The sequence below is a fragment of the Xenopus tropicalis genome, chromosome 9 (genome assembly GCF_000004195.4).
Source record: "Xenopus tropicalis strain Nigerian chromosome 9, UCB_Xtro_10.0, whole genome shotgun sequence".
In the NCBI taxonomy this organism is placed as follows: domain Eukaryota; kingdom Metazoa; phylum Chordata; class Amphibia; order Anura; family Pipidae; genus Xenopus; species Xenopus tropicalis.
The window spans coordinates 76,799,460-76,823,452 of NC_030685.2; the positions used below are offsets into that span (position 1 = coordinate 76,799,460).

Sequence of the window (23,993 nt, forward strand, 5' to 3'; positions counted from 1 at the left end):
GGGGCTAATGCAGGGATATGGGAGGGGAGTCAGGGGACAGACCCTAGTCTTCTTTTTTCTTGCTATCCTGCCTCCTAAAGGGAAGACTGCATTAACCCACTAGTACCTGTGCTGCCGTAACGGGACTCCGAGAAAAGGCTTTATCGGTGAGTAAACAAATCCTCTTATATGAACTGCTTGTTATACTCACATCAGTTGTTTATATTGGGATCTATTTACTATTCTACATGAACAGTAGTGGGAATAGTTATTGGGCCCCAAAGCAACATCATTGGGTCCCTGTTCAGTTGGAGAAAGTATCGACACATCCATGAGTGCATGGCAGGGAGGCCAATGGTGATGTGAAACATGAATAGATTTGGGGAAATGGGGTACATAGTTGTATGTTTTTCCTGCATTCTCCTTGTAGATTGTAAGCTCTTTTGGGCAGGGCCCTCTTCACCTCTTGTATCGGTTACTGATTGCTTTATATGTTACTCTGTATGTCCAATGTATGAAACCCACTTATTGTACATCGCTGCGGGATATGTTGGCTCTTTATAAATAAATGTTAATAATAATAATGTTAATAAACAGTGCCATATTGTACAAAAGTGTTCCAGAAATCCAAACTGTACCAAGTATGAATATTTCTCTTTAAATCTGAAATAAGCATATTTACAAATACACTGGAGGAAACTAATTCAATGGGGGGGGGGTCACTTGAGAGAAATTATGGAACAGAGATGTATTGTGGGTGCAACATGTAGTTGTGTGTGACCCCCACACCAGGCAGCACCATTATACACACAGATTTTTGGGGTTAATTAACTTGATAATTGGTACTTACGATGTTGCGGCCATGATGGCTCTATGATGAGAAACACAGCAAGGACACGCTCCCTTGGGCTTTGCAGATGATAGAAGACATTTACCCGGTGCTTCGTAATTATAGGATCTTTGCACAAGTTGTTCGGAATGAAGGGAAACCATTCGCCCTGTCTTTCCATGATACGATTCCCTATGGAGATTTTAATTGCCATTTCTGCTGCACATCTTCATATAAGCTCCCTCCTGGAGAGATAATTGTATTGACTGTGGGAAGGGAAAAAAAAAACTCTCATTGCCATGGAGAAGATCAGATACCCCAACTGCAGCCGTCCGATGCTTGCTAAACTACAACACTCACAATTTATACACAGAGTGGTCTGTAAGATGTAATGTACTTGCCCCCTCCTAAAGGCAAGACATATGGGCGCTATTTACTAACTGTCAGTATTTTTTTTTCCGATTCAGATTTATAAAAAAAAGTCACAGGAAAAAAAGTTGCAACTTTTCCGAGATTTACTATGGGGCACATTTACTAAGCAATTTTGCGAAAAAGTTTTTTTTTTTTTTTTTATACACTTTTTAGATATTTTTTTTGAGATTTACGAATGGGTTTTTGTCAGAACTCAATTTTTCTGATACTGTTTCTCGAAAAATTAGAGTTTTTCAAAAATAACTCCCATAATTCGTGATTTATTAATGTTTAGCTTTTTTTCTAAAAAAAAAAAATTTGTCAGGTTTGATCAGTCAAGTGCCATTGAGTCCTATGGAGGCTTAGAATAGCAGAGGAATAGAATAGTCAGTGACAGCCACATTTTCAAGAAGTTAATCCCCTCACTGTTTTCTGTTTCACCCAGTTTCAAAGAGAAATGTATCCCCTCATTGTTTTCTGCTTCACCCAGTTTCAAAGAGAAGTTAATACCCTCAATGTTTCCTGTTTACTCGGTTTCAAGGAGAAATTACCCCATAGTTTTCTATTTCATACATTTTCAAGGGGAAGTTAATCCCACACATTATTGTTTTCTAACTGTTTTCTAACTGGACAGAATGTAACTTTGGCCATTAGTAAAGTAAGGAAGGAAGGAAGGAAGGAAGGAAAGAAAGATGCAGGTAAATTGGTCCAAATGACCAATTTTTTTTAATTGTTATTGTTTGTTACTTTTTATTACTTTTCATTCTGTTTAGGTCCTCTCCTATTTATATCTGTCTCTCATTCAAACCACTCCCTGGTCGCTAAAACTGAAGAATGGCTGCGCAAAAAGTGAAATCATGAAAAAACCCACAAATACAGGTATCGGACCCCTTATCCGGAAACCCATTATCCAGAAAGTTCAGAATTACGGAAAGGCTATCTCCCATAGACTCCATTTTAATCAAATAATTCACATTTTTAAAAATAATTTCCTTTTTCTCTGTAATAATAAAACAGTACCTGTACTTGATCCCAACTAAGATATAATTACCCCTTATTGGGGGCAGAACAGCCCTATTGGGTTTATTTAATGGTTAAATGATTCCCTTTTCTCTGTAATAATAAAACAGTACCTGTACTTGATCCCAACTAAGATATAATTACCCCTTATTGGGGGCAGAACAGCCCTATTGGGTTTATTTAATGGTTAAATGATTCCCTTTTCTCTGTAATAATAAAACAGTACCTGTACTTGATCCCAACTAAGATATAATTACCCCTTATTGGGGGCAGAACAGCCCTATTGGGTTTATTTAATGGTTAAATGATTCCCTTTTCTCTGTAATAATAAAACAGTACCTGTACTTGATCCCAACTAAGATATTATTACCCCTTATTGGGGGCAGAACAGCCCTATTAGGTGTATTTAATGGTTAAATGATTCCCTTTTCTCTGTAATAATAAAACAGTACCTGTACTTGATCCCAACTAAGATATAATTACCCCTTATTGGGGACATAACAGCCCTATTGGGTTTATTTCATGGTTAAAGGAACAGTAACACCAAAAAATGAAAGTGTATAAAAATAAAAAATATATGATATACTATTGCTCTGCACTGGTAAAAGTTGTGTGTTTTCTTCATAAACACTACTGCAGTTTATATAAATACCCTGCTGTGTAGCCATGGGGGCAGCCATTTAAATTGAAAAAAGGAGAAAAGGCACAGGTTACTAAGCAGATAACAGATAAGTAGCAGATTCCCATTGTATTCTACACAGTTTATCTGGTATCTTCTTATGTAACCTGTGCCTTTTCTCCCTTTTTCAATTTAAATGGCTGCCCCCATGGCTACACAGCAGCTATTTCTATTAACTATAGTAGTCTTTCTGAAGCAAACACGCAACTTTTACCAGTGCAGGGCAACAGTACATTATATTTTAATTATTTTAAAACATTTTTATTTTTTAGTGTTACTGTTCCTTTAAATGTTCCCTTTTCTCTGTAATAATAAAACAGTACCTGTACTTGATCCCAACTAAGATATAATTACCCCTTATTGGGGGCAGAACAGCCCTATTGGGTTTATTTAATGGTTAAATGATTCCCTTTTCTCTGTAATAATAAAACAGTACCTGTACTTGATCCCAACTAAGATATAATTACCCCTTATTGGGGGCAGAACAGTCCTATTGGGTTTATTTAATGGTTAAATGATTCCCTTTTCTCTGTAATAATAAAACAGTACCTGTACTTGATCCCAACTAAGATATAATTAATCCTTATTGGAGGCAAAACAATTCTGTTGGGTTTAATTACTGTTTAAATAATGTTTTTAGCAGACTTAAGGTAGGAGATCCAAATTACGGAAAGACCCCTTATCCAGAAAACCCCATGTCCCAAGCATTCTGGATAATGGGTCCCATACCTGTAATAAAAAATTAAGACTAAGTGAAAATTGTCTCAGGATATCACTCTGTACATCATACTAAAAGTTGACTCAAAGGTGAACAACCCCTTTCCTTGCACCTCGATGCCGAGCAGCCAGACATGCCAAGGCCTGCACCCATTATGCTACAGGTTTCCCATGAAGTTTAAGTGTTTTTCTCTTTAAACCATTAGGTAAGGATTTTTGGCACAAAGATAGAATTGATGGCTCTGCCAAGAGACAAACAGCACAATTTTATATTAAATGTTGAATTAAAGGTGACTCACTCTGAATCTAATGCCCTTGCTAAACAGCTTACACGTTTTGGACCTTACGAAAGCAAAATTGCAGCGCGTCCGGTTCCTCCCCTGTAAATTGCCATCCTACCAAGGTGGAATGGAATGATAATTACGTTACACATTTCACGCTGAGAAGGACGACGGAGCGTTACAATGACTCACAGCCGTTATGCAACCCCTGCTCTGCACCTGATATCGGCACTTTTGTCCCAATTATTGACGCTTTTTTCTCAGCCTAGAAACACATTTCAACAAGGGCTCATTATCGGTGAAAAAAGAGCTAAATGTCAAAATGGGCATTTGTTATAGGAGAAGGGCAAAGTAACTGTGACAAAGATCTTCTAATGGTTCGTGCTGAGGATCCTCTAACTTTAGGGTCGCAGTCTTTAAACTTTGCGGTTATCATAGGTATAATGAGGGTGGCTGTAAGAGAGTATCAGCCTGGGCCCAACTTATTCACCACTGTAGGATACAGTTATGGCTTTTGGACTTTCTTATTCTAAAGGTAGCCATACACGGGCCGATTTCAGCTCTTTAGACCAATTCAGGAGCTTATCTTCCCATGTATGGGCATGAACGACAGGCCTCCCCAACTAACATCTGGCCTAATATCGATCAGATCTCAGATTCCGTCGGATCGGAGACCACATAGGCTCATTAATGTGGTCCCCGAACTGATGGCGCCTATAACAACCGTTTTAAAGCACTCATTTGGCCCTAGGGTCCAACGACCAAATTAGCACAATGTAGGCCACCCGTAGGTGGGCATATCGGGAGAAGATCGCTTGCTCGATGAACCCACCAAGCAAGTGGATCTTACTGTGTACGGTCCGCTTTAGTGCAAGGAGCAACCAATTGGGAAGCATCTCCTAATGCCAAGGAGTGGGGAACAGAGGAAGCTTCCTTTACTGACATATTATTGGGATGGACAGTCAGGAATCAATCATCTGCCCCATAAACAAATAATGAACGAACTGGGTTAATGAACTGCAATAGATAAAAGAATTAAAATACAATAAATATCAATAGAATTAATAAAAAGCTACCGTTTCTATATTAACACACATTGCTCATCTAGTTCAACCAAATCATTATTTAATCCCTTTAAATCCCCCACCCAGTCCAGTGAGTGACTTTACCTTGAACAGTGCCATGGGTGTTCCCCCCAAAAAGTAAAGGTGAATAGAGATCATGGTGTAGAATAACGTACGAAAATATATTGCAGTTGATGGGTATAGAAAGTAAGAGTGCACTCCATGTGTAAACAAGCTAAAGGATGATATTTCATTAAAGGGGTGGTTTCCATTTAAGTTAACTTTTAGCGTGTTATAGAAAGCCAATTCTTAGCAACTTTTCAATTGGTCTTCATTTTTTATTACTTTAGTTTTTTAATTATTTGCCTTTTTCTCCCAATTCTTTCCAGCTTTTACATGGGGGTCACTGACCCCCGGCAGCCAAAAACTATTGCTCTGGAAGGCTACAATATTATTGTTATTGCTACTTTTTATTACCTATCTTTCAAATCAGCTCCCTCTCTTGTTCATATTCCAGTTTCTCATTCAAACCACTGCCTGGTTGCTAGGGTAATTTTAACCCTAGCAATCAGATACCTGCTGAAATGCCAAACTGGGAAAACCGCTGAACAAAAAGCCAACTAATTAAAAAAAACACAGAAAATAACAAGTAAAAACCAACTGCAAATTGTCTACATCATACAAAAGTTTATTTTAAAATGAGCAACCCCTTTAAAGGGTATTTCGGGAACTAGAGTTATTTTTGCATAGTGCTAATAGGAATGGGTGGGTAAGATAAAGCAGCAGTGTGCACTGAATGATAGTGAGATAGGCAGAAGGCCAGGCTTGTGGAACTAATTAGACTATATATAATGCGAAATGCGTAGTGGTGAGAAAGCCTGGGGAAAGCCAACCAACTAGTGGTGCATAATCTAATATTAGCCATTTACAGTAAATATTTGTCGGCTATAGCTTTATCCAGTATATAAAATAGATGGATTTTCAAGTAACCAGCGTATCATGGCCCTGCCAAGAGATCAGATTGGCATTATATTTCAAAGCAGAACGTCTCATTGTGAGGTACATTAGGCAGGTGCATTGTTAGCAGGGGGCGAGGCACAAGGAAGAGTTTTCCTTTCTTGCCTTTTGTTTGCTTCCCCTTTGAAAAGGGATTGTTCAAGGCACGTACCATAGCTGGCTGGCATCAAAGCCTGCTGAGAAATGCATTGTGAGGCTTGCCGGGGACGCGCTAACCTGAAACTTCCTACATTGTCACACACAAAGGGACTGGGTATAAATGGGAAAGAGACAGGGAAACAGCATATTTCCCCCAACCTACCTTTCATTTTCTATGGAACAGGCAGGGCCGGATTTCTCTTCTGGGTGCCCCGAGGCCACCCCTGTTGGTCCCCCCCGTGCGCATGCGCAAACGCACGCCCCCCCCCCCCCCCCAGTGCGCATGCGCAAACGCGCGACAACCCCCCCACGAGTGCGCACGCGCTCCTTTAAACTCCCATACGGAGCAGTGGGGAGAGGTCCCGACTGCTCCGTATGGGAGCCAAATTTAACAATTTTCTTGCGGCGGGGCGGCATAGGCCCGGGCCTTTGTGGCCTCTCCACAAATCCGGGCCTGGGAACAGGAGGGTATCTGCTGTCTACGTCTCTGTGGTTCATCATCCATATTACTCTGGCCGTGCCCATACATCATTATGGGTATAGCTGCCAACATATCCACATTACACATTTATGGTAAGGCCCATCCCTTTTGCAGCAAAAAAAATTACCATTTTTCCCCAGGTAGCTAAAGTAACTTGGACCCTAGCAACCAAATAGCTGTTGAAACTCCAAACTGTAGAGCTCCTGAACTACAAAAAAAAATAACTAAAAAACTACAAATAATAAAAAATGAAGACCAATTGCAAATTGTCTCAAAATATCACTCTCTACTAGAAATGTAGCGAACTGTTCGCCGGCGAACTAATTCGCGCGAACATCGGGTGTTCGCGTTCGCACAAATTCGCGGACTTTTGCCGATGTTATTTTTTGGCTGTTTTTTTACAAAGTATTTTTCAGAGAAGTTTTTGCCCTTGATCCCCCTCCTGCATGTCACTGTCCAGGTCGTGGCACCCTTTAAACAACTTTAAAATCAGTTTTCTGGCCAGAAATGGCTTTTCTAGGTTTTAAAGTTCGCCTTCCCATTGAAGTCTATGGGGTTTGCAAAGTTCGCGAATATTCGCGAGTTTTGGCTACATCACTACTCTCTACTAAAAGTTAACTCAAAAGTGAACAACCCCTTTAATAACTGTTATATCAAGGTTTTCCTAGATCTCTAACTTATTAGCTAAGGGGGTCCTTACCAAAACTGGACCTTCAAGGGGAACGGGGGGGGCCTTGAACAGAAAAACCACTGCGCTATGTTCACCAATTACCTGTTCATAAGCATAGATCTCTATTGCTGCCTAAAAATGAATATACAGATAAAATAACATGGGGGAAGTGTTAAACATGTAGAAATGCAGTATAGACACAGGCTGTCCCGCCCCATAGTGTAATGCACGACACGTTTCCACAGTAAGATGTATTTTTTGCTCCCAAGGGGTTGGGAGGAATGGGAAAATACAAGAGAGGAATGTGCTGAACATCAGTCCAACAAAATGTACCTTACCAAGCTCGGATTTGAGATGTTAAACCATTGACCCAAGAGATAGGAAGGAATATTTCACCACTAACCACAAAAGAATAATATACACTCTCTGTTTGGTCCCGTTGCCCCTGCTGACGGATGGAATCCGAACAAGGGGAATGGTAACTGGAAACCTGTCACTCCTCACCTCGGGCAGGGAGATAAGTACTAGGCAAGGGAGGCTGTGGTGCATACAAAGCCACAGGAGTCGGCATTCCCAACGCTATTAGCACATCATTTCATGCTTCTTTGCTATCCCTTGGGCCCTATTTACAATTTATAGGCACAGAACTAAGCACACAAGCATGAAACACCATACATAATGCGCTAGTACACATGTTGCCTTGCCCCTAGCGTTATTGCATCAGTTGCACCTAGCAACGCTTCTTTTTCACACACTCACATTTGCATGGAAGCAAAAATGTTGGGGGGTTTTTGCCCTGTTTATAATGGAATTCTAGGGAAACTCCTGATCCAATTATTTGCACTAACCTCTTTGCAGCTGTCAGTATAAAAAATCTTGAGTTATACAGTCATTTGGCCTTATTTAGGAAGAGACTAAAGTTTTTAAGCCATTTATAAACTATGCAATGTTTATGAAAAATTCCATCTTACATCGCAATTTTTTTTCCCCACAATGTAGTTTTTTCCCCAGGATCAGGAGTAATTGCTATGTTGTAACTGCTAAGTTGCATCCAGTGTCGGACTGGGGGGTCTGGGGCCCAGCAAAGCTGCCACCCCAGGGCTCATTACACCCCCTAGTTTTGAGGTCCTTTACAGAAAAATACCCTATGCCGATGAGCAGATGACTAACATAATGCCCAGAACACTACTTCCTCCATTACAGCTCTCTAAGCTGTTAGCAGTCAGTCACCAATCAGTGACTTGAGTGGGGGCCATATGGGACATAACTGTTCGGTTAGTTTGCTTTTGAATCTGACCTGCGTGCTCACAAACTGAACTGTTATGTCCCAGGTGGCCGCCCGAAAGTCACTCACTAACTAAGAGGTTAGAGAGCTGAAAGCAGGAAGTAGTGTTCTGGCTATTATGTTAGATATCTGCTCACTCCAGCCTTTATAGATTACATTTTTGCCTAACTAATTATATTAGAAATATTTTTTATTTTGCCCAGTCTGTCCATTTTACCCAGTTTCATTTTTACACTCAACTGCTCCTTTAAAGTTAAACCATCAAATAGTGCAGAAGTACAAAGTCATACACGGAGGAGTCTCGCTTGCACAATGCACATTCTATCCTATGCAGATTAACTGCAAATTCCCCTGCCCATGAGAATGGGCCTTTGATACACCCTGCACAAACAATATTTATATTTCTCATTTAAATCCAGCCAAAATATACTTCAGCTCTCTGGTCTGGCCATGGCTTTCACTGTATAATCTGAACTAAATGCATGTCCCGGAGGAGGCAACCTCACCCTGCAAAGGAGGGTTAAAATGTTATTTTACATTATGATATTTTTTTGGTATAAGATGAAGTATTTGGCAAGTGCCTCACAATGCTGGAAGGCTGGCCCAACCTGCGGGTAAAACATGGAAATCAGGCCCTTTGTTCCAACTCCTATTATCCCCTCGGCAACTAAAGGGCAACAAGTTAAACATCAGTTTATCATCAACAGATTAGTAAGAGTTGGCCAAGCCAGGGTATGGATTTGAAGCAACATTCTGCTTTTTGCCATTGGAGAATATTTTTGCGACACCGTTGAAACTTTGCTGGAAAAAATGCCTTTTGGCCCCCGATGTATTTTGTGCAAAAAAAAAAAAAAGGCAGCTTGAAAAGATGTCTATAGAATTAAAGATGCCTTTAACGAATTTTCTGGTGAAGCAAAAAGGGCTTGAAAGTTGTTATAAAAGGGGCAGCATTTACTGTATCTTCTAATCCAAATTAACATTCAGCATTTACACATCAGCTGTTTGAGATCAGAATTGCATTATCCCTACCTCATTCTATGATTTGTACTTAAATTTATGTCAAGCCACCCTGACCCATGGATAAATGAGTTTTTGCCCTTCCCGAAAACCAAAACTGGGACAGACTCTGAACCAGTGGGGAACAGGAATCCTCTTCATAGGTACATACAAGGATCAGTGGTTTGGCAATTTACTTGTCGGTAGGGTTGCCACCTTTTTTTTGTGATTATTATTGGCCTTTGGGTTGGGGACCCATTTGGTGTAATGTCATTTGGGGTGGGAATATGATGTCAGGGGTGGGGAATTTTGCGTGTTGTATAGGGAAAGGTGTGTGGAGCTGGGAAATGGGTAAACTGGGAGGGGTTATAAGCGGAACAGAGGTAATTAGCAATGGAGAGGGTAAGGGAAGGAAGGGATTTATAGGGTATTACAAATTTACCAGCAAGCACATTGGTGCCGGCCCCAGTTGTTGATTTACCAATTAGGCCTGTCAAATACCAGCCAGGTGGCAACTCTACCCATGAAGCCTTACACCAAATCATCGCAGCATGCTTGTTATTTAGGCAATAGACATAAAGTCAAACCCTCATCCCCACAGGCAACAGGCCAAAGTTCTGCACGTGGTTCCTCCTATTAACACAGACCCTAGGAGTTCTGCGCCATGGCGTATAAATAAACCCTGGGACACACTGCGCTGTCAATCTGCAGTTTATTTCTTTCCACTCACATTAAAAAGTGTCAAAATGGTTTACACAAATGCCGGCGTTGTCACGAGCTCGTGCCGTGGCTCCAAATCTCTCATCTTCCTCCCAAGTAGAGAATTCGCCTTCCGCTGTTGCTTCAGGTTAAACTTGCGCTGAGGCAAGTTTTAATTATTTTTTCTTGGTTAAAGCGATTACATGAAGAAAATTCCTGCCGTTGTCAGAGTGTAAATAAATTGACGTCATTTTCTTTAAACAAGCCCAAGCTGGGGCTCATTAGTCAGCAATCTGATATGCAGGGAACTCTGGGAGGCATAGGTGGAGGCTGGGCCTTTCTACAGCTATATGTCTCCTTTGCTGATGGTGCAAAAATCAGAATGTTTTAGGCCCAGTCTCTGATGTGCCCAGATGGCACCGAGTTACATTCAGCCATAGCGGTATTGGTACGGTGGTGCAATAGCTCACAGCATATAAATGAGTTTTGTGTATTTTAAATTGGACTTATGCATAGATAGGACAATTTAATTAAGGGGGACACCCCTCGTAATTAAGGATATTGTGATTATGTTTGTACTTTTTGTATTTTCTATAGTGCTGTCTGAGTATTGCCAAATAAAGGGATTTCAGGTTCTGCCTGTCCCTTTCTATTCGCTGCCCTGCTGGGTCTGACTTTTGAAACTATGGGGCCCAATCACTAAAGTCCGATTTTTTTGAGCTTAAAATCACGATATGGTAAAAAGTCGGAGTAACCACGATAATTTCTGATGTTCTAAAATGTCACAAAAATGCTTTTATTGGTTGTATGAAAATATCGTATCTGCCTTCCCGAAAGTCATGAAATTTTCGGATCCGAACGTTCGTAAACGGCACGAAAGCCTTTCTGGCTTTGAAACCTTCAATGTATGATTTTGGAAGCCTCCCATAGGGCTCAATGGCACTCTGCAGCTCCAACCCGGCCCAAGGAAAGTCTCCCATAGGGCTCAATGGCACTCTGCAGCTCCAACCCGGCCCAAGGAAAGCCTCCCATAGGGCTCAATGGCACTCTGCAGCTCCAACCTGGCCCAAGGAAAGCCTCCCATAGGGCTCAATGGCACTCTGCAGCTCCAACCTGGCCCAAGGAAAGTCTCCCATAGGGCTCAATGGCACTCTGCAGCTCCAACCCGGCCCAAGGAAAGTCTCCCATAGGGCTCAATGGCACTCTGCAGCTCTAACCCGGCCCAAGGAAAGTCTCCCATAGGGCTCAATGGCACTCTGCAGCTCCAACCCGGCCCAAGGAAAGTCTCCCATAGGGCTCAATGGCACTCTGCAGCTCCAACCCGGCCCAAGGAAAGCCTCCCATAGGGCTCAATGGCACTCTGCAGCTCCAACCCGGCCCAAGGAAAGTCTCCCATAGGGCTCAATGGCACTCTGCAGCTCCAACCCGGCCCAAGGAATGTCTCCCATAGGGCTCAATGGCACTCTGCAGCTCCAACCCGGCCCAAGGAAAGCCTCCCATAGGGCTCAATGGCACTCTGCAGATCCAACCAGGCGAAAAGATAGTCATGATACCAAAGATTGAATGAATTCCGAAATGGTCGTAGTCTTTGCGAAAAGTACAAAAAAGTTGTGGAATTTTATCGAAATTATCGCGGACATTAAGAAATGTTCTATAAGTTAGAAAAAATATGAATTTATCTCATAAATACTTAATCGGGGATTAGCAAATGGGCCCCTGTGTAGCAGAAGTGAACCAACAGTATCTAATTGCTTCTCTCCTTTCCAGACCTGTGTTATTAAAGCACTTCCTTTATCTCTGTGAGTTCGCGCCAGCAGAATATCCGAGACGCATCCATCTAACGCGAGCATTGGCGGCGATAATGCAATCATCTCTGTTATTTTATTCGCCGAAAGCTTGAAAAATGAAGAGGAGAAAAAAATGTATTTAACAATAACGGCCACTCCATCTCGACTCTCTCCCTCTCCGCCGCCACTTTTGAAGGATCTCGCTCGATTTGCGTAATGTCATTCTTAAATAGTTTACAGGCAATTTGTTTCTGTCATAAAACAGCCGCTGCGGAGTCCTTCTCCAGCGCTATCATGGTAATAACCTTCTTTAAATTTCCATTAGCACTCACTGTGGTCGCGAGCATTTTCTCACTGCAGTCTCATTATCTGATGTGATCTGATGGCTGGAAAAGTACAAGCGGCTCTGTATAATCCATTGCCTGGATATTGTGGGAGGCAGGGCTGATCTTAGGGCAGAAGGGCCCTCTTTGGAGGCAAAAATGTAGACAGAAGTAACAAAGGGCACGTTATCTGTTTTCACTTTATACTTTAGGGATGGTTATATCTAAATGCAGCCTCAGATTAGTATCTATGTGAGTGTTTATTAAATATAGGCGCCTCCAGGAGCAAAAGCAGATCAGGCAGTATGAACTTCTACACTTTAGCAGAACAATGAACAAAGGGAAAGTAAACCCAAGAATAAAACTGTGCTTAAGGGAAAACTATTCCCCCCAAGAATGGATACTTAACCAACAGATTATATTATGTTAAGTGATCTATTAAAGAATCTTGCTAAACTGGAATATATATATCAGTAAATATTGGCCTTTTACATCCTTTCCCTTGAGCCGCCATTTAGTGATGGGCTGTGTGCTCCCTCAGAGATCACATGACAGGAAATAATGCAGCTCTAACTATAACAGGAAGTAGTGAGGGAGTAAAAGGCAGAACCCTGTCCATTCATTGGCTGATGGGGCCTAGCATGTATGTGTGCCTTGGTTTGTTTGTGTGCACTGTGAATCCTATGATCCCAGGAGGCGGTCCTTAATTCTTAAAATGGCAGTTTTCTATTTAGGATTACCCAATAGCACATACTACAAAAATATTATATTTTTATGAAAATTGTTTATTTAGAAGGGTTTTACATACAAGCTTGTTTATGCAATATATTTTTATAGAGATCTACATTGTTTGGGGGTATAGTTTTCCTTTAAATAAAGGAAATGAAATTCTAAGCATCTTTGCTTGTTTAAAGAAAATGACGTCGATTTATTTACACTCTGACATCGGCAGGAATTGTCTTCATTACCAAGAATCCAAATCTCTCACGTTAATCACTTTAATCAAGACAAAATAATTAAAAATTGCCTCCGCGCAACCCATACAGGGAACACGAAGCAACGGCGGAAGGCGAATTCTCTACTTGGGAGGAAGATGAGAGATTTGGAGCAAAGCAAAGGCCCCAAAATCCCAGCCATGGAGGCCCCCACAGTGTCACAAATTCCCCAGCTGCACCCCCACCTCCCAGCTTCCTAGAGGGTCTGGACTGGCAGGGCCCATTGGGTATCCTCTCAGTGCCACAACCAGCCCACTCTGACACTGGACTGACAATAAAGTGATAGGGCAGGGTTTTGTGTGGTTTTGGATGGGGGTTGGACTGGCCAGGGGCATGGCCGGGCAGACATATGGGACCCCATTCTTCTATATAATAAACATGAAATAATAGGAAAACACACAGATGCTAAAGTAGATATGAACAGAGATAACTGCTTGCATTTAACCTTGGATAAATACTATAAAACCAATCGGGGTCTTGACAGGGGGTATTAATTGGTAACTGGGCCACTGGAAGCTCTACTGCTAGCGAAATGCGTTACTAAGCACTTTTGCAAATTATACTATTTGTTTTTTTCATTTGCAGAGCTAAGGGTGAAGACACACAGAGCTACTAGTAGCAGCTACTTGTCACAGCTACGGAAAAAGACAATGCTGATCATTTACAGATAACTGTCTCTATGTGTGTTTTACCAGAGGCAATTCTCAGTATTGTCTATGGCAGGAGATTTTCTGGCATTTAGTAGCCATGACAAGTAGCTGCTACTAAGTAGCTCTGTGTGTTTTCACTCTAAAGGATAATGGGAAAGGGCATTTAAGCCTTCTGACCTCTTCCCTGAGTAAAGCTGCATCAGATCCCTTTTCTGTTTTCTTTCTGAAGGAATATATCTTTCATTGTCTTTGACTGTACAGTTACAGGAATGACCAGCAGGTGGCACTTTGTTACAAATTTCATTCCATTGGCAGTTAATAAAAACTTAATTAGGACTGAAAAAAATAAATTCATGTAAATTAATGTAAATTGGAAAAGTGCTTAGAAAAGCACCCTGAGCAATTTTATATTCATTTTTTAAAGGTTTACTTATCCTTTAAGCACTTCCTCCTTTTCATCATTCTAATTATCATCAATATATTTTTACTTTATCTGCCAGCATTATGTGTAGTGCTGGCATGATGAGCTGGCTCAGTATATTATGTACTGACTACATGGTGAAAGGAGCTTATCTGGCATCTGGTACCCACAGTATCATGTTCATGCAAGTCGTTTTCACATGCTTGATCTTTCCCTGTCGTTATTGAGAGACGGCTCAGTGCAAACAGCCTGGTAATGTTCCTACTCAAAGAGTCACATTGGACATTCCCTAAGTGTTCTGTGGGCCCTTGTTCCCAGTCTGTAAGCACAGATTCTATAAAAGCAATACAATAACAATTAAACTGTATTAATATCTTAGTTGGGATCAAGTACAGGTACTGTTTTATTATTACAGAGAAAAGGGAATCATTTAACCATTAAATAAACCCAATAGGGCTGTTCTGCCCCCAATAAGGGGTAATTATATCTTAGTTGGGATCAAGTACAGGTACTGTTTTATTATTACAGAGAAAAGGGAATCATTTAACCATTAAATAAACCCAATAGGGCTGTTCTGCCCCCAATAAGGGGTAATTATATCTTAGTTGGGATCAAGTACAGGTACTGTTTTATTATTACAGAGAAAAGGGAATCATTTAACCATTAAATAAACCCAATAGGGCTGTTCTGCCCCCAATAAGGGGTAATTATATCTTAGTTGGGATCAAGTACAGGTACTGTTTTATTATTACAGAGAAAAGGGAATCATTTAACCATTAAATAAACCCAATAGGGCTGTTCTGCCCCCAATAAGGGGTAATTATATCTTAGTTGGGATCAAGTACAGGTACTGTTTTATTATTACAGAGAAAAGGGAATCATTTAACCATGAAATAAACCCAATAGGGCTTTTCTGCCCCCAATAAGGGGTAATTATATCTTAGTTGGGATCAAGTACAGGTACTGTTTTATTATTACAGAGAAAAGGGAATCATTTAACCATGAAATAAACCCAATAGGGCTGTTCTGCCCCCAATAAGGGGTAATTATATCTTAGTTGGGATCAAGTACAGGTACTGTTTTATTATTACAGAGACCTGTATTACTGTGCCTCAAATGGCAGGCTGAAAGATCTGCAGTAGACATTCAGCACAGAAAGATGTGCAATAAAAACAATAACTATACAAATATAGCCTTAGAAATAGTCTAAGGAGCTAAGGTCCCCCCACCTTAGCTCCTAGCAACCACAGACTATTTCTAAGGCTATATTTGTATAGGGTCACTGACCCTGACAACTAGATAGATATTTTATTTCAAGTAAAGGTGGCCATACACGCTAAGATCCGCTCGCTTGGCGAGGTCGCTAAGCGAGCGAATCTTCTCCCGATATCCCCATCTGGGGCCAAATAATCGAATTAGAATGATGGGTATAGGCATATGTCGGTTCGGGGACCGCATCAACGAGCGCCCCCCGATCTGACTAATTTTCAAACCTACCTGATTGAGATCTGCCCGATTTAAGGCCAAATGTTGGTCGGGCAGGGCCGTTGGTAGTGCCCATACACTGGCCGATAAGCTGCCAAATCGGTCTAAGGGACCGATATCGGCAGCTAGAATCGGCCCGTGCATGGCCACCTTAAGGTAGAATAGACAGCAATAGATAATTATAATAAAACACAGTATAAAAAAAAGACCAATTGCAACCTATCTCTGAATATCAACATCTGCATCATACTAAAAGTTAATCTTAAAGGGGTTGTTCACCTTTGAGTTAACTTTTAGTATGATGTAGCAATTGATAGTGACAATTTGCAATTGGTCTTCATTTTATTTTTTATTATTTGTAGTATTTTAATTGTTTCAGTTTTTGTTTTTGCATTTTGAGTTTCAGCAGCTATTTAGTTGTTAGGAGCCAAATGACCTTAGCAACCAGGGAGCGGTTTGAATAAAAAAGACCAATATATGGATAGGAAAAGGTCTGAATAGAAAAATAAGTACTAAAAAGTAGCAATAACAATTAAACTGGAGCCTCACAGAGCAACAGTTTTTTGGCTGCCGGGGTCAGTGACACCCGTTTGAAAGCCGCAAAGAGTTAGAAGAAGAAGGCAAATAATTCAAAAACTATAATTAATAAATAATTAAGACCAATTGAAAAGATGCTCATAATTGGCCATTCTATAACATACTAAAAGTTAACTTAAAGATGAACCACCTCTATAAGGAGTACTTTCCCTTTATGATTTTTGGGTATAACTGAATGTATATAAGAGATCTGCACAAGGCTCTGGCTCTGGGAGAGTAATGGGAAGAGACAGAATATCGGCAGCTATGAAAGCCGGAGCGATACCCAGCATGTGCTTCTGATTACATGTATACAGCGCTGCAGCACAACACAGACTCAAAGGCACCGTTGAGAGAAGATTATGGCCTTAATTAGCCGCCCCTCCCTAAATATGTGAAAAAGAAAGAGATATGAATCACACAGGAGAGGGGGGTTAGCCAATTCTGTAATTAAACATCACTTATGCTAATAGGGGCCACAGCGCATTGCATTGCCGCGCTAGGGGATTAGAGCCCCATAACTGTTATAAATGTTTTTAAAAATCTGAGCTGTCAATCATATATTGCCTGCCCCGCCCCTATTCCGCAGACTTTCATTTTCCATTCAGCACTTCCTAGATGGCAAATGCATAAGATTTGGGGGGAATACAAAGCTTGCCTTAATAACAGTGACTGCAAAATGGAGTGAACGGGAAAAAAATGAAATAATTTATATAGTGTAAATAAAGTGATAGAACAGGACAGAAAAGGATTTTGAATTATTTCTTAGGGTGACAGGTCCGCTTTGAGCAATCAAAGCAAAATATCACAGTATGGGAGGGTGAGGACTATAATAAATGGAATTTAGTGAGCTGAATGTGGAAAACACATATGGCCCTGCAGCTCTAATAGATATGTCTATGTAACTGCTCTCCTTCCCATTGTCAAGTTAGGGGTGGGGAAAGCACCGATCCAAATGGATTTGATCCTATAAATTTGATCTCTATGGGCACTGGAGGAGACAGATGAGAAGATTAGTTGCCCAAGGTAAGGGTGAAGACACACAGAGCTACTAGTAGCAGCTACTTTTTCATGGCTACCAAAGTGCAGAAAATCCCCTGCCATAGAAAATACTGAGAATTACCTCTGCTAAAACACACGTAGAGACAATTATCAGTAAATGATCAGCATTGTCTATTTTAGTAGCCACAACAAGTAGCTGCTACTAGTAGCTCCATGCGTCTTCGCCCTTAAGGTCCCCATACACGGGCAGATCCACTCGCTTCTCCCGATATCCCCTGGGGCCAAATGATCGAATTATAACGACGGGCATAGCAAAAGTCGGTCCGGGGACCGTATTAACAAGCCGATGCGGTCCCCGATCTGACTAGATTTTCTAACCTGCCCAATCGAGATCTGGCCGATTTCAGGCCAGATATCGGTCAGGCAGGCCCGTCGGTAGTGCCCATAAATGGGCCGATTAGCTGCCGAATTAGTCTAAGGGGCCCATATCGGCAGCTAGAAACAGCCCGTGTATGCTACCGTGTTTGCTACCGAGGGCGACTAATCTCCCCAAAATGCCATCCTACTGGCAAGAATGTAAATTGCTCGTGGGATGGCAAACACGTTGCTTTGACACTGGTGCCATGTGTCTTTTTTTAAACACGACTGCGCCCTTTTTTGATGCAACTGCACCTATTTTGACGCTGTGAATTTTCGTGCTAAAATTTTGCGGAAGTTTTGCAAAACAATTCGCCAATGGCAAAATGCAAATTTCACTGTCAATCCATGCCTGCTGAAGAAGTTCGCTGATCTCTACAGGCAACTAATCTCCACGTGTGCCACCTAAGTGGAGCTCCTTTTTACTGCTTTCTCTGAACTAAGTACAAAGATTCAGTAATATCCAAAACTCAACTTGCTTGACCATGGGAAAGAGAGCAGCCCAGGAGAAGGATGTCTTAATAATTAGAGCGGATACAAAGACCTAGATTTCATCTTACGTTTATTTGCTGCTTTAAGCTGGCCACACATGGGCCGACAGCAACTGGCGACTCAGCCCCTTCAGAACGTGCTGGCAAGTTATTGCAGGGGTGGGCCAAGCCAACCAGGTGCCCTAAGCAACCTGGTCAGTCACCTCGCCCCAGCACTGCCAACTGCCAATATGGAGGGCAGTACTCAGTATGAGAGTGTTGGCCAAAGTTAGAGTTAATAGTGATACGAATAGCCCCACAACTTTCGGGGGCCTCCAAAAATGTAATAATTTGCTGTTGGATGAATTTTAGGGGCTTGGAGAAACCATGGACCAAGGCTGGACACCGTGTACCCCTACAGACTGTGTGCTCCCCATATTAGTGGGATTCTCTGCAATGTAGTATAATAACACTGATGGGGCCACAGATTCCCTGTATTAGAGGTGTGACACAGGAACCAATCCCTGAACCCATAACCCCCAAAACGGTCTATACATATCCCTATAAGTCTTCCACTACCCATGCAACTCCTGCCCTTAGCAACCGCCAACTTTCCCATGATGACTGGTCGCTCAGTGAAAGACTTAAGGTGGCCATACACTGTAAGATCTACTTGTTTGGTGAAGTCACCGTGGATCTTCCCCCGATATGCCCACCTACGGGTGGCCGATATTGGGCTAATTCAATTGTTTGGCCCTAGGGCATAGGCACCGTCGGTTCGGGGACTGCATCAATGAGCCGATGTGGTCCCCAATCCAATGGAAAAATCAAACCTGGCCAACTTCAGGACAGATGTTGGTTAGGGAGGCCTATCGTTCATGCCCATACACGGGCAGATCGAATTGGTCTAAAGGACCGTTATCGGCAGCTAAAATTGGCCCGTGTATTGCCACCTTTACACATACATCAACACTATCACTCTCTTATCTTTTTGGGAACATTCAAGGCAATATTTAAGTATCCTAATTAAAGGCCATGATAATTGGATAGCCTGGGCAGCCATATCCCCTGCTTTACCCTCCCTGTCACAAGTGGGGGGACAGTTTAGTAACCTGTACTCCGGGCTGAATAGAACTGAATGCTCATCGGCAGTGCTTGAAAGCCTTTGCACCTCAGTTTCCAGGTTTGTTATTGATTATCAGTTACCATTCTAGATCCTTAATGCCAAAGTCAGACTCCCTATTGGCTGACTGGGGAATTCTGGAAACTGCAGAGCTACAAGATGGATTATAGGATATATTGTCAGGGGCCCTAAAATCAGCCTTGACTGCCTACGATATCAAAACTATCAGCTTTGAAATCTGCATATCATGCAAATGAAAGGAACGTCTTTGTTTAGAAAAAAAAGGAAATAAACAAAAACTGAAAGTTTAAAAATGTTCTCGTCGCTTTATTTAAATACAAGCATGTGTCTGTTTGGGCTCCGTGTGTGTTTGTCTCTTAGAAAAACCCGCCTGGGGGCATTCTTAACACAACACATAATATTGTAGCAATTTAAAGGAGTTGGCTGCTTGTCGTTCCCTTATGCTTGTTTTTAAAAGGCACAAGAGCGCCCCCTAGCAGCTGGCATTAGAAAAACAACTGCACAAAAATTCTGCAGGAGTTTGTATGTATTATCTATATAAACAGACATAGTTAAACAGGCAAGTGACAAGTGATATTGGGAGAGAGGGGGTTCCTGACCCGTACAGCTGACAATCTTTTTGTAGATATTTGTAGATAACAAGTTGTCTAATTCCAGGCAGTGTCATTCTGTGGCTACTAAAGCAAATAAAGTGCTGTCTTGTATAAAAAAGGCATTGGCTAAAGGGATGAAAACATCATTTTGCACCACAGCATGGCCATAGAATCCTGGAAAAAAAAATATATTATAGACATAGATGCACCATTATAGAATTAGATCCCTTATCTATTATTATTATTGGCTGAGGTATGTCAGGCTGATAATATACAGCTGTATTTAATAGGGATCCATTTATTATGTCTTGTAGTTCAGCGTTTTTCAACCACTGTTCCGTGGCACACTAGTGTGCCGCGAGATGTTGCCTGGTGTGCCGTAGGCAGGGCCGCAATACTTTTACTTTAAAAAAAAAATCCGGGCCCTGTCATTGGTTGCGCCCCGTGTGTACGGGTGACGTCAGTACGCACGGGGCGCAACGTTATAAAAGGGCCTGTGTGCGGTCGCGTGTAGGCAGAAGTGCAGAGGCGGCACGCGTGAGGGGAAGATGCTGCTGAAGCCGCCGAAGAGTAAAATGCTGCTGGGCACCAATGTATTAGGGGGGGCCACGGGGCACACTGACTTATGGGGGCACTGCTGCTGGGCACCAATGTACTAGGGGGGCTGGCTCTTGGAACCAATGTACTGGGGGGCACTGCTGCTGGGCACCAATGTACTAGGGGGGCTGGCTCTTGGCACCAATGTACTAGGGGGGCACTGCTGCTGGGCACCAATGTACTAGGGGGGCACTGCTCTTGGCACCAATGTACTAGGGGGGCACTGCTGCTGGGCACCAGTGTACTAGGGGGGCACTGCTGCTGGGCACAGAGTTAAATTTTTTAACATTTTCTAATGGTGGTGTGCCTCGTGATTTTTTTCATGAAACAAGTGTGCCTTTGCCCAAAAAAGGTTGAAAAACACTGTTGTAGTTAAAGGAACAGTTCAGTTTAAAAATGAAACTGGGTAAAATGGATAATAAAAAATATTAGTTATATATATATATATAGAGAGAGAGAGGCTGGAGTGGGCAGATGTCTAACATAATAGCCAGAACACTACTTCCTGTTTTCAGATCTCTAACCTCTTAGTTGGTCAGTGACTTTAGGGGGGGCCACATGGGATATAACTGAGCAGTTAGTTACACTGAACTGTTCCTTTTAATGCATTAAAAAGAAAGCATTTGATTCTCTTTCTGCTATGCACGCTCCTGACCACGCATGATCCATTTGATATAAAATTCAGCTTGTTCTGATTGAAGTTACATAAGCTCCACTTCAGCGCTTGTGGGAATTGTTGTTACCAATGTAAAAGTCGCTAAACTCCCCAAAGTGCGCCGCGCTGATCTAAAAAGCAAAGCAGTCAGTCAGAAGGAATGGAAAGTCAGTCAGCCCATACTGTGTGCCTGGTGCTTTTGTCTGCGGGGAGGGAGCGCCGCTTCCAAGATTCCCCAGAGAAAAGGCTGAAAACTCAACACAAGATGAAGAAGCTGAGTATGGGGGGCTGGAGATTTGAAGCATTTGGTTAACTTCAAAAAATCTGCATAAGCATCAGAACTGAAAGGTTTGCTCTTTTATACAGAAAGCTAGAACCTAGAGCCATAAAGCAGGGCAGGACTGCTGCTTACAATTGGGGGGGGGGGTCAGATAGGATCTGTGCCACTGTGACAGAATGCTCTGTTATACAGATAGCTAGAATCTCAGCTATAAAGCAGGGCAGGACTGCTGCTTGCAATGGGGGGGATCAGATAGGATCTGTGCCACTGTGACAGAATGCTCTGTTATACAGATAGCTAGAATCTCAGCCATAAAGCAGGGCAGGACTGCTGCTTGCAATGGGGGGGATCAGATAGGATCTGTGCCACTGTGGCAGAATGCTCTGTTATACAGATAGCTAGAATCTCAGCCATAAAGCAGGGCAGGACTGCTGCTTACAATGGGGGGATCAGATAGGATCTGTGCCACTGTGGCAGAATGCTCTGTTATACAGATAGCTAGAATCTCAGCCATAAAGCAGGGCAGGACTGCTGCTTACAATGGGGATCAGATAGGATCTGTGCCACTGTGACAGAATGCTCTGTTATACAGATAGCTAGAATCTCAGCCATAAAGCAGGGCAGGATTGCTGCTTACAATGGGGATCAGATAGGATCTGTGCCACTGAGATACAATGCACTGCTATGTTATAAACATAGCAATCACAGCTAAATGTAATTTGCAGGCAGTTAAAGTGTAAAATATGTGCATTCTATGTGTAATACCGGGTCCTCTGCTCCTACTGCCTCACTCTGTCACAAAGGTGACTTCACATTTGAGTGAAAAGGAAAGCTAAAGTGTTAACTGACCAACAAATATCGAATTCTCCACCTTGTTATCATCACAAGAGAAGATCTGCATTCCCACTACCAGCATTCTCCTTAGGGGGCCAAGTCTGATTGTGGAAAGAATCCGAAAAAGCATCCAGACGACTCTCTGCAGAGCAAGTTACATGTTCAATTAGTTTCCCTGAAGGAAAGCCCAGATCTATGCTGCCATCTAGTGGTTGTTTACAAAAAGTGCAATTAAAGTGGTTGTGCACCATTCAGTTAACTTTTAGTATGATGTAGAGAGTAATATTCTGAGACAATTTGCAATTGGTCTTCATTTTGTATTATTTCTATGTTTTTAGTTATTTCACTTTTTGTTCAGCAGCTCTTTAGTTTGGAGTTTCAGCAGCTATCTGGTTGCTAGGGTCCACATTTCCTTAGTGACCAGGGAGTGGTTTGAATAAGAGGCAGGTATATAAATAGGAGAGGTCCTGAAAAAAAAATGATAAAAAGTAAAAATAAAACTGTAGCGTCACAGAGCAATAGTTGGCTCTGGAGTCAGTGACCCCCATTTGAAAGCTGCAAAAGTTAGAAGATGGCAAATAATTAAAAAACTATATAAAATAAAAAAATAACCCACTGATACATTACCTGGGGGCCAAGCATTTCCATAAGTTGAGTTGAGTTTAGATCCAAAGTGACCCAGGGGTATCTTGGCTGTGCCTCTTATGCCCCCCGCCCTGAGCCCTGTATAACTCAGCCTGCAGCCTTGTGCCTTTATATGGGCACAGAACCCCTCAGTGACTGCTAATATCCTTATCATTTACAGTAGGGGGTACATTATCCCTTATAATACATGAGTGATACTCAGAGTTCCCTGTATAACTCAGCCTGCAGCCTTGTGCCTTTATATGGGCACAGAACCCCTCAGTGACTGCTAATATCCTTATCATTTACAGTAGGGGGTACATTATCCCTTATAATACATGAGTGATACTCAGAGTTCCCTGTATAACTCAGCCTGCAGCCTTGTGCCTTTATATGGGCACAGAACCCCTCAGTGACTGCTAATATCCTTATCATTTACAGTAGGGGGTACATTATCCCTTATAATACATGAGTGATACTCAGAGTTCCCTGTATAACTCAGCCTGCAGCCTTGTGCCTTTATATGGGCACAGAACCCCTCAGTGACTGCTAATATCCTTATCATTTACAGTAGGGGGTACATTATCCCTTATAATACATGAGTGATACTCAGAGTTCCCTGTATAGCTCAGCCTGCAGCCTTGTGCCTTTATATGGGCACAGAACTCCTCAGTGACTGCTAATATCCTTATCATTTACAGTAGGGGGTACATTATCCCTTATAATACATGAGTGATACTCAGAGTTCCCTGTATAGCTCAGCCTGCAGCCTTGTGCCTTTATATGGGCACAGAACCCCTCAGTGACTGCTAATATCCTTATCATTTACAGTAGGGGGTACATTATCCCTTATAATACATGAGTGATACTCAGA

General features: G+C 42.0%; 1 long non-coding RNA gene across 1 annotated transcript; it reads right to left on the reverse strand.

Annotated features, from left to right (window-relative positions):
• Positions 1–831: 831 nt before the first annotated feature.
• Positions 832–23,278, reverse strand: LOC116407701. Its single transcript, XR_004220507.1, has 3 exons — positions 23,123–23,278; positions 22,511–22,637; positions 832–1,074 (listed from the first exon to the last, which is right to left on the reverse strand). It is a non-coding gene; the product is annotated as an uncharacterized LOC116407701 (long non-coding RNA).
• Between the last annotated feature and the right edge of the window lie 715 nt (positions 23,279–23,993).